The 9,479-nt window shown below is 37.7% G+C and overlaps 1 pseudogene; it reads right to left on the reverse strand.

Moving 5' to 3' along the window:
• Window positions 1-1,595: 1,595 nt before the first annotated feature.
• Window positions 1,596-7,446, reverse strand: LOC107760822 (ATPase GET3B-like; annotated as a pseudogene).
• Window positions 7,447-9,479: the final 2,033 nt, after the last annotated feature.

The raw sequence follows: 9,479 nt of genomic DNA on the forward strand, positions 1-9,479 counted from the left end.
ATTGAGCGTGAGGAATTATATAAAGAAAAAGATTGAATATTAGACATAACGATGGGGATAATTAAACTTAGCTTTAAGAACATTAAAAAGTATATGAATGGAGTACCTTGGTTTTGGGGTTAAAACTTACAGTGTAGCTGAAAAGTGAAACACAGTGAAGGAAGAATGAAAGCAGAAGATTATTTAGAGAGCCCAAGTTTGCCTGTGACTGTTAAGAAAATTATGCCATGTTGTGCACAAGTGTCAACAAAATTTACAGGTGTTGGTCTTAAATTGCAGGTGTAAGCTAAGATTTATCTTCAAATGACTTGCGTGTCACCGTAGTTAGTGCATTAAGAAATTATTGTCAGCAATTAAATCATCTGATAGTGGCATTACATCATATTTAATTCTCCAATATATAAAGTGCCTAAGGAACATGTTTTGCTGATAGGAGTTTGGCGTCATACCACTTAAACTTTTATATTTTGTCCTTGGTTTTCAGTATTATAACGTTTGTTGCCATCAAATAATTTTATAGATGAAGGGAACTTCATAGGCATTTTCAAAGCCCACCCACGTATGCATAGTCCATCATTTGTTATTACTATGACAGGGACACATGTGACTAAATGAAACAGCGGACCCATTTGTTTAGGTGTGTTCACGAGATATTATATTTTATTACTAACATTGTACGCCCCTTTCATCTTTATCTTTGTGGATCTCCGGGGGCAAAGTCACCTTCTGTTAGGGGTTGAAATATTACAAAAATTACACTATATTTATAAGTAAAATATTAAATTTTAGATGTAACATAATATTACACTGTAATTTGGGAATAACTAACAAAAAATTTGTTGTACTTACCCACTTTACCTGTGAAAGGAAAATTGAGGGAAGACAACGCACAACAAAAGGGTAAAACAATATCTAAAGTGGCAACATCACGGGTCAACGTTGAAATTACAGGGGAACACCTTTCAACAGAAGATTCATATTTGAGGAGATTAACAAATTAGTACCATTAAAACTACGGCACTAAGTTTTCAACATTTTATTAAACATGAAAGAAGCAGCAGTGGAGAAACACACCAGTAAATAACTGCTTGAAGATGAAAACCCAGTAAAGCGAGAGAAAGCAGAGATCGTCGAGAGGTGGCCAAAGAGATTCAGAACTTTCATATAGTGTTCTACAATAACACTCAGTTAAGTTAGGCAGATTGAAAAAATAGGAGTCCACGCGTTGGCCAGCAGCAGAAAGAGTCAGCGATAAGGTTGAGTTGGGAGTTATTGAAATTACATAAATGCCCACAGACAAATTAGAAAATGCAAGGAAACACACGTTGACGGAAAGGTGCCTGTGTTCCCCTTCTAAGAAGTAGGAATTCATGCAATGTATCAAAAGCCATACAATCGAATAGTTGAGTTAAACAGCAGGGGGGGTAAGGGTGGGTAACGGTAAGAACTAACAAAATGATCTGCCGCCAAAGAAATAACAAAACTTTTAACTACTGTTGCCTCATTGAAAAAAAAATACGTTTCCCCGGTAAAATGCCTAGTTAGAGTAATGATGAAGCCTAACTAGGACCTCCCCCTCCCCCTCCCCCTCCCCCTCCCCAACCCCTACCCGAAAAAGGATGAAGAATATTTTTCACTCCTAAAATGTTCAGAAATCTATAACTAGAATGCCTACTATTGTAAAATACAACTACTTTTGGAACAAAATTCCAAACCATATCACCAAAGAATTTTAGTCCAGCGACGCCCCTTATCTCCATATCAACCAATGGTGCTTGGATTATCTTTAAACTTGCTAACTCTGGATCTTTAGTGATCATATCAAGAGCACGCATCTGATCCTGTAACGTATAGAACAACTGAGACATCAGCAAAACTATGCAAGAGAAGATCAGGGAAATTAGAGATTCATAGTATAATGCAGTTTCTAATTCAAGCTAAAAGTTTCAAGTTCTTGAATTTGCACTTATAAGATTATAATATAGATGTAAAGGATTAGATTGGTTTGTGTTGACATCTTGTCATGATATAAACCCCTTATATGACAGATAAATTTGGGCCATTTGTTAAATGACTGAAATTTGCATCAGGAAAGGTACCATAAGACAGAATAACTTCCCGTGAGAGAGAGAAAATACCCAGAAATCCTAGTAATTTTTCTCTTCTAATCTTCTCGTTTTACACTCTCTATGTAACAGCATACAACATCAGCCTAATCTAAATCAACATTCATATTACTTGGATTCAAGTTAAAGAATAAATGCCACTTCCTTTATCAACGCCAAGCACATTTTCATTTGTGAATCTCCAATCTGGCATCCTATTTCTGTTATAACATATAGTAGCTCTCAGTGCCCCGTAATGAAATCAAAGCATGCTTGATTTATGATGTATTGGTTTGGTCATGAGTAACTTTTCTCCTGCAAAGTTTGTTAAAAGTTGCAGATGTAGAAATTAAAGGATAATGTGACACATGGAAAAAACTTGGCGGAACCCACCATACGACAAGTTATGAAACAGTTAGCATTTCCATAAAGCTGAAGACAACAGAACCAATGTGTTTCCCCTAAAACCTCATTGAAGAGGACATCTGGGAACAATGAAACATACACATGGTGGAAGTGTACATTCAGGATTTCCATGCCTTCTTCCCTAACTTCTCCGAAAAGGGTATCTACAGGGTCTTTTTAAAAAGAATTACATCTTGTTTGCTCAATAACTGAGATATATCAATGGTTTGACACAGAAACGATTCAAAAGAAATTTATTCCCTATTAGAAATTCGGACACCTAGCTCAACTTCCTTTAGTACGTACGTCCAGGTGATGCAAAAAAGATATGCAAGGGAATCTCCTGCAAATCCTGTGCACAGGGTATTCTTTTATGTAACTTAGGTTAATACTTCACAAAAGAAAAATCTCGGTTAGCAGTATAATTGTGAAGGATTTAACTTAAAAAAGAGAAATCATTTGGATCAGAATCAACCATTCACTAATTGGAGATATGGGATGAATCAGAATATTTTTCGCTAGAACCTTTCTTCTCATCACGCAGAACTTGCAATCTGATGTAGACGGAGGTAGGACTTGGTTGACAATAAGTCTTCTTACTGGGACAGTTTCCTTCTTCAAGGATGCACAGAGCCGTGAAGACCCATTTGCTGCCATAACCTGTACAGAATGTTTTTTTTCCCACAAAGAGGTCACTCAACAATTTTTCAAAAAGAAGTTGCAAGCACAGGCAAAGAATAGCTTGTCCTACATGATAGATGTTTGGGTCAATTCATATTGATCAGTTTCCCATAAGTACACATAGAGCGGTAGAGGTACTACAGGCAAATGTGTTTAACTGAGCAAGGAAATCCTGATAATAATACTTGAGAAGCAAATATAATAGAAATGACACTGGCCTCCAAGACAATAAAAAAATAAGCATAAACGATACCACAGGGCAGCATACTTGCTTATCTAGTGCTCCAAGTATTATGAAAAGCCCTAAAAAGAAGGTGAGCAGCACAGAAAGATAATTATGCAGCAATTAGCTGCACTCATCTTATCTAAGATAGACCCCAACGAAAGTTGTACAATCTTATCTTCCCACCACGTGATATAGAAGGATTAAGATGAATGCACAAAGAGCTGGGGGATGCTATTTATGATTGGACGCTAAAGTTAGAGAACTCATTTGTTGCAAACTTATGCTGCCTAGCTCTTTTTTTTTTTGATTTGCACCGGGTGTCCGAGTCTCTTCGAGCCCCGACTATTCCCGGGGGTGCACAGGCCCTCGGCAAGGAGTTTCCCGCAAGTGCACCACCACGGTTAATTCAGGTTTTACCCAGTCCGATGGCCCTCAGAAATTGTTTGCACCCAGTGGGTTATGCTGCCTAGCTCTTAATAAGTTAAAATAAGAAGACAAGGAATTTGGCGCATTACGGTGGGGATTGTCACAATGATAAACTCTGTAGTTGCTGAATCACGGAAAAGAACTCGAACTTTTGCCATCCTCTCCCTTAATTGCTCAAGCTTGTCACTCTGCAGTGAAAAGAAATGATGCTCAATGCAAAGTAATTAGCACAGCAGGAAAGCTAGTATTGCAACTTTAATGCTTACAGCAGCATTTTCTTGTGGCTCCGCCTTGTTTAACATGGATTTTAAAGCTGAAGTTGCTGATGCTATTTTCTTTTAAGCTGTGACACACGAAATAGTACTTATAATGCTGAAGTGCCCAAAAGTAATACTCTGCTTGACAAACTCGAAATGAAAGGACTGTCACAAAGTTTCACATTTATACATGCTAAAACCACTGGAATAAGTTATGGCTCAGAGGAGAAGAAAGACGTATCGGCTTGAGGGTTCTCATTCTTAAACATGGAAACAATTTTTGATGGAAGAAATAACCTATAATGTCCTAGTAGCATAACAGTATTTGCCTTCATCATCTTGCCTATTGATGCATCCAAGAAGTCTGGAAGTGATAGTAGTCCAAGTGTGTGCCCCTGCAGTATCAACATGTAAATGCAAACTTTAAGCCCAGAGAACAAATTTTACAATTAAGCCAATTTCTTTCAACTCACCATTGGGGCTGTGTCAAAAACTATGCGAGAAAAGCTACTATAGTCTTTTGAATCAAGAAACTGCATGACCTGCAGAACCATCCTATGGTCAAAGAGACTGGAATAAGACAACAATAAGACAGTTGTTTATGTGGAGTATTAATACTAAAAACAGCATCAAACAATCACTATACATGCCTTGGAAATTGCAATAGCCTCATCTAGACCAGGTGGAGGAGTGTCCAACAGCTCTCCAAGTTTTAGTTCTCCCAACTATCACAAGTTAATAAGAGCAGAGTCAGATACCACAAGGAATCTTGCGAACATCGTACTTTGCCGATTGCCAAAATCAATTTTTATTTAACAGTTGCTCTTTCAACTGCTGCAATAGAGAAATAAACTTGAACCTGACCTTAACATGTAATGTCGAGTTTAGAGGCTTTACCAATTGAAACAACAACAAGAGACATGGTGAATTGCTTAAAGAACTATGATTAAATCAGACACAGCTAAATTGGTAGTTGTGTAATACTCCCTCAGTTCCCTTGTACTTGTCCAGTATCAGTATACTATAAATAGATTTTCCCTTTTACTTGTCCACCTTAGCAAATCGAGAATTAATTATATTTTTCCAATTTTACCCTAATCAGTATGTAACTATTTCCCAAATTAATTGGAGTAGCAGTAGTCAAATTTAGATTTCCATAATACCATTAATAAGGATAATTTAGTAAAATAAACACCTAACTAATGCTTTCTTAAGGGGAGTGCAAAATGCAAACTGGACAAGTAAAGGGAACAGAGGGAGTAGGAAACGAGGAGAAAGCGAGAAACCAAGACTAGGCACACACAGTTAAAACCAAATGAAATGAGAGGGATTTATTTGGAAAAGAAAAAAAATGAAATATTTTGCTTGTGCTGTCACCTGCTCAGCAAGCATTCCGAGACCCATGCTGTCCATAAAATCTTTGACACCTCTGCCACCTTGTAGTTCGCTTGTAGCACGGAGCTCTTCCCTTGTTTTCTCAGGGTTTATCTATTTGAACAATAGTTTACTATATGATATATTTGTCTTAAACAAGTGGATACTGTGATCTAAGTACCAGTATCACAATCATAAGAAAGAGATATACCTCTAGTGCATATAATGGAGAATCCACTCCTTGAACCGGAACAAGTGCCCCTCCAGTCAAATCCTACAGAAAACACAAAATAATAAATACATTAACTTTTACCCTCTTTTGGAACAATTTTAGAAGAGAAGTACATAGCAGTTACCTGATCAAACGAATCACTCAAAGAGTGGGCAGGGTCAGTTGAAACAACAAGAGTCGGGTGACCATGATTTGCAAATTTTACTGCCAGAGAAGCAGCACAGCTAGTCTTCCCAACCCCTCCTTTCCCGCCTAACATGAAATACTTCCGCTGTGTCCACCGAACCATCTCATTGAAGCCAACAAAAGCTTCAGTGGGAGTTGTAACCGATCTTACTACAAAGATAAGAGGAACTTAAAACAATCACAAAGTTGTTCTTTATAAAACATCTTAAACATTATTCTGTGTAATGTCAAGAAAACGTGAACTCATGCTCTTTTTTTAAGGATTCAAGTTGGCATTTACTGTTTACTGTTATATGCAAAAGTAGCTGTGCGGATTCTTGTTTCACACATATTTGTCTTAAGTCTTAACAATCAATAGCTACACTAGATATAGTATAACTTGTCGTTAGAACTCGGGTGGAGTCGACAGAATGCATAGAGAAGATACAAACAAACTAAAAAAGCAGGGTTTTTAATGTTGAATTGGCTTTAAAGATGGGGTTCCACAAATCTTCCACTGTTGGTCTCACACAAATACCTAAGTAGAATCAGGACTACTGGCTTCTCTTTTGAGAAATAATTGACAAAGTTGAATCACTCCTTGGCATTTGCATTTTTCAAGTCTGAATTCATTGTGGGAAAAAAGGTCTTTTTATGTAACATGGAACACTAATGGTTGCATTAAGGTAGGTTTTCTACATCATACCCTTTGGGGTGCGGCCCTTTTCCGGACCTTGTGTGAATGTATGATGCTTTGTGCATCAGGATGCCCTTCTGTTTTATGGAACGCTACTTACATTTTTTTGGCACACACTAGAACAACAAACAACAACTACTACTCCTTAGTCCCAAATAAGTTGGGGTCGGCTGTATGAATTCTCATTGACCAATTTACACCATTTAAATTCATCTCATGCCTATATTATGCAAAATATAAATAAAAACTATTAGAAGATCGTATATTTTATAAATGGATAAATCTATGAAAAGCTAAACCACTCCGAGAAAGCATAGGACATACAGTAAAAGTGCAAACGTCTAAAACATATTCTCAACTAATATGTATCTCCTATATAGATCAACAGAGGCATAACAAGGGATTACCCGTGTGACATAACAGCCTAAAACAAATGCATATTTACCTAAAATACCCGAGTCCTAAAGCAATTAGTAATAAAGTTCAACTGCATACCTTAATATTCCAACACTCATATGCAGATATAAGAAGCATTGATAAATAGAAGCAACACATGTTTGATCAAATTACCCAATGAAAAAAAATTAAAAGGCATTAAAAATATCAACTTTATAATGGAGGGTTACCTTGATATGGGGATGTGAAAGGTTTTGAGTTGAAACTTGTTGAAAAAGAACTCTAGCTTCTTTTACTGTACTTCATTAAAGAAAAATATAAATTGGTTTTTGTAGTTTGATGATGAAAAAAAGAATTCATGGCCATGGCTATACGGCTATACCGATTCTGTTTCAGGTTAAAGCTTATTTTGCAGCAACCTAAGGAAGAAAGAGTGTGATGGTGGAACAAAATTTGTTTTGTGGTGTTTTGGAGACTTTGAAAAGAAGATAGGGTCAAAATTATAATTTTTTGCTTTTGTTGGATGTTAACTTTGGTCTTGGAACATATTTGGATATTAACATTGATCTCCCAAGTTGTCAATTGAGCAAATAAAGTTTCTCCTATTCACTCCCATGTAAAATTCTGTATCTCTTCTAAGTTTAACAAGTAATTTGTCTAATTTTTAAGATTTCATTATTTACGAAGGGTTACATATAAGTATTTTTTAAATGATCTAATAATATAAAAGCTTCTTTACACATGTCGGTATATATAAGTTAAAAACTCGTAAAAAAAAACCCTCAATGAGGAATTTTTGTGACGACCCGGCCCGTCGTCTCATGAGTTATCACCCCGTTTCCCCCATTTTTTATGTTTCTGCATGCTTCATTATCTGTATTTGGTGTGATCGAGTCGATTCGGATTGGTTTTGGTAGGAAATGAGACACCTAGTCTCTTAAGGAAGGTTTGGTTTGGAAAAGTCAACTGGATGTTGACTTATGAGTTATAGGGCTCGGATGTGATTTTCGGTGATTCGGTTAGTTTCGGGGGATGGTTTGTGACTTAGGAGCGCGATCGGAAGTGGTTTTGGAGGTCCGGTGTAGAAATTAGCTTGTTTTGGCGAAGTTAGTATTTTGGTGATTTCTGGTTGGTAGGTGAGATTTTGATCCGAGGGTCGGAATGGAATTTCGAGAGTTGCAGTAGCTTCGTTAGGTGATTTGCGATGTGCGTGTAAAATTTTAGATTATTCGGAGGTGATTTGATTGGGTTTTTTATCAAATGCGAGTTTCGGAAGTTTTTGAAGAACTTAGGCTTGGATTTGAGGTAATTTAATGGTTTTAGTATTGTCTGAGGTGTTTTGATGATTGGAACAAGTTTGGTTAATGTCTTAGGATGTGTTGGTGCTTTTGGTTGAGGTCTCGGGGCCTCGGGGTGATTTTGGATGGCGATCGGGGAGTTTTGGACTTGTAATGTTGCAGAATTTCTGTTGTTGCTGGTATTTCCGCACCTGCGGAAAAGGGGTCGCAGGTACGGTGTCGTATATGCGGAGTGGAAGTCGCAGAAGAGGAAAAGGGGAAGGCTAGGCTGGACCGCATATGCGGATAGGGAGCCGCACCTACGGAGCCACAGATGCGGCTATTGGACCGCAGATATGGCCAAGCGGGACTTAATGAAGTTCCGCAGATGCAGAGTGTCAACCGCATCTGAAGGTATTTAAGTTCATCTTCGCGAATTTTGAAGGGTTTCTCATTTCTAACTTCGGACTTGGCGGTTTATGAGCGATTTTGAAGAGGGAAATCAAGGGACTTCATTGAGGTAAGGATTTCTGAACCTAAAACACAATTCTAAGGTGTTATTACATGAATTAAGACTAAAAAACTAAGGAATCAAGGATTAAAAATGGAGGTTAGGGCTTGAACTTAAGAGAGTTAAGAATGGGGATTTGAGGGGTCAACTGAACTCCGATTCTTGTGATTTTGATATGTACGAACTCGTGGCGAGATAAGGAATCCGTTGATATGAAAATTTCTGAGTTTCGAGAAGTGGGCCAGGGGCTCGGAATCCGCCAATTTCGGGATTTTTGATGTTTTTTGATTAATGTCTATTGGGTTTTGTTCCCTTAGCATATTGTGACGTATTCGTTGTGGTTTTGGTCAGATTCGACGCGTGAGGAGGTCGATTTGAGAGGCAAAGGCATAGCGAGCTAGAGTTTTGGCCGGCTTGAGGTGAGTAGTAATTGTAAATGATGTCTTGAGTGTTTGAAACCCGGATTGCACAACGTAGTGCTATATTGAGGTGAGACACGCGCTTAATGACGAGCGCAGGGTCATTTACTATTGGGGAATGTGACTTGGTCCGTCCCGATTGATGTTTTTACCGCGTATTTGACTGAGACTTGTTTGTTTTCACCATGATTTGGGGCTTATTGCCATATTTGGGCTTAATGCCAATTATTTGAATCCTTCGTGAAATTTTATCACTGTTTCCTCACTAGTTGGATATACTACTTGAACTCAGCCCTATTGAATTACAC

The sequence above is a fragment of the Nicotiana tabacum genome, chromosome 18 (genome assembly GCF_000715075.1).
Source record: "Nicotiana tabacum cultivar K326 chromosome 18, ASM71507v2, whole genome shotgun sequence".
Lineage (NCBI taxonomy): Eukaryota > Viridiplantae > Streptophyta > Magnoliopsida > Solanales > Solanaceae > Nicotiana > Nicotiana tabacum.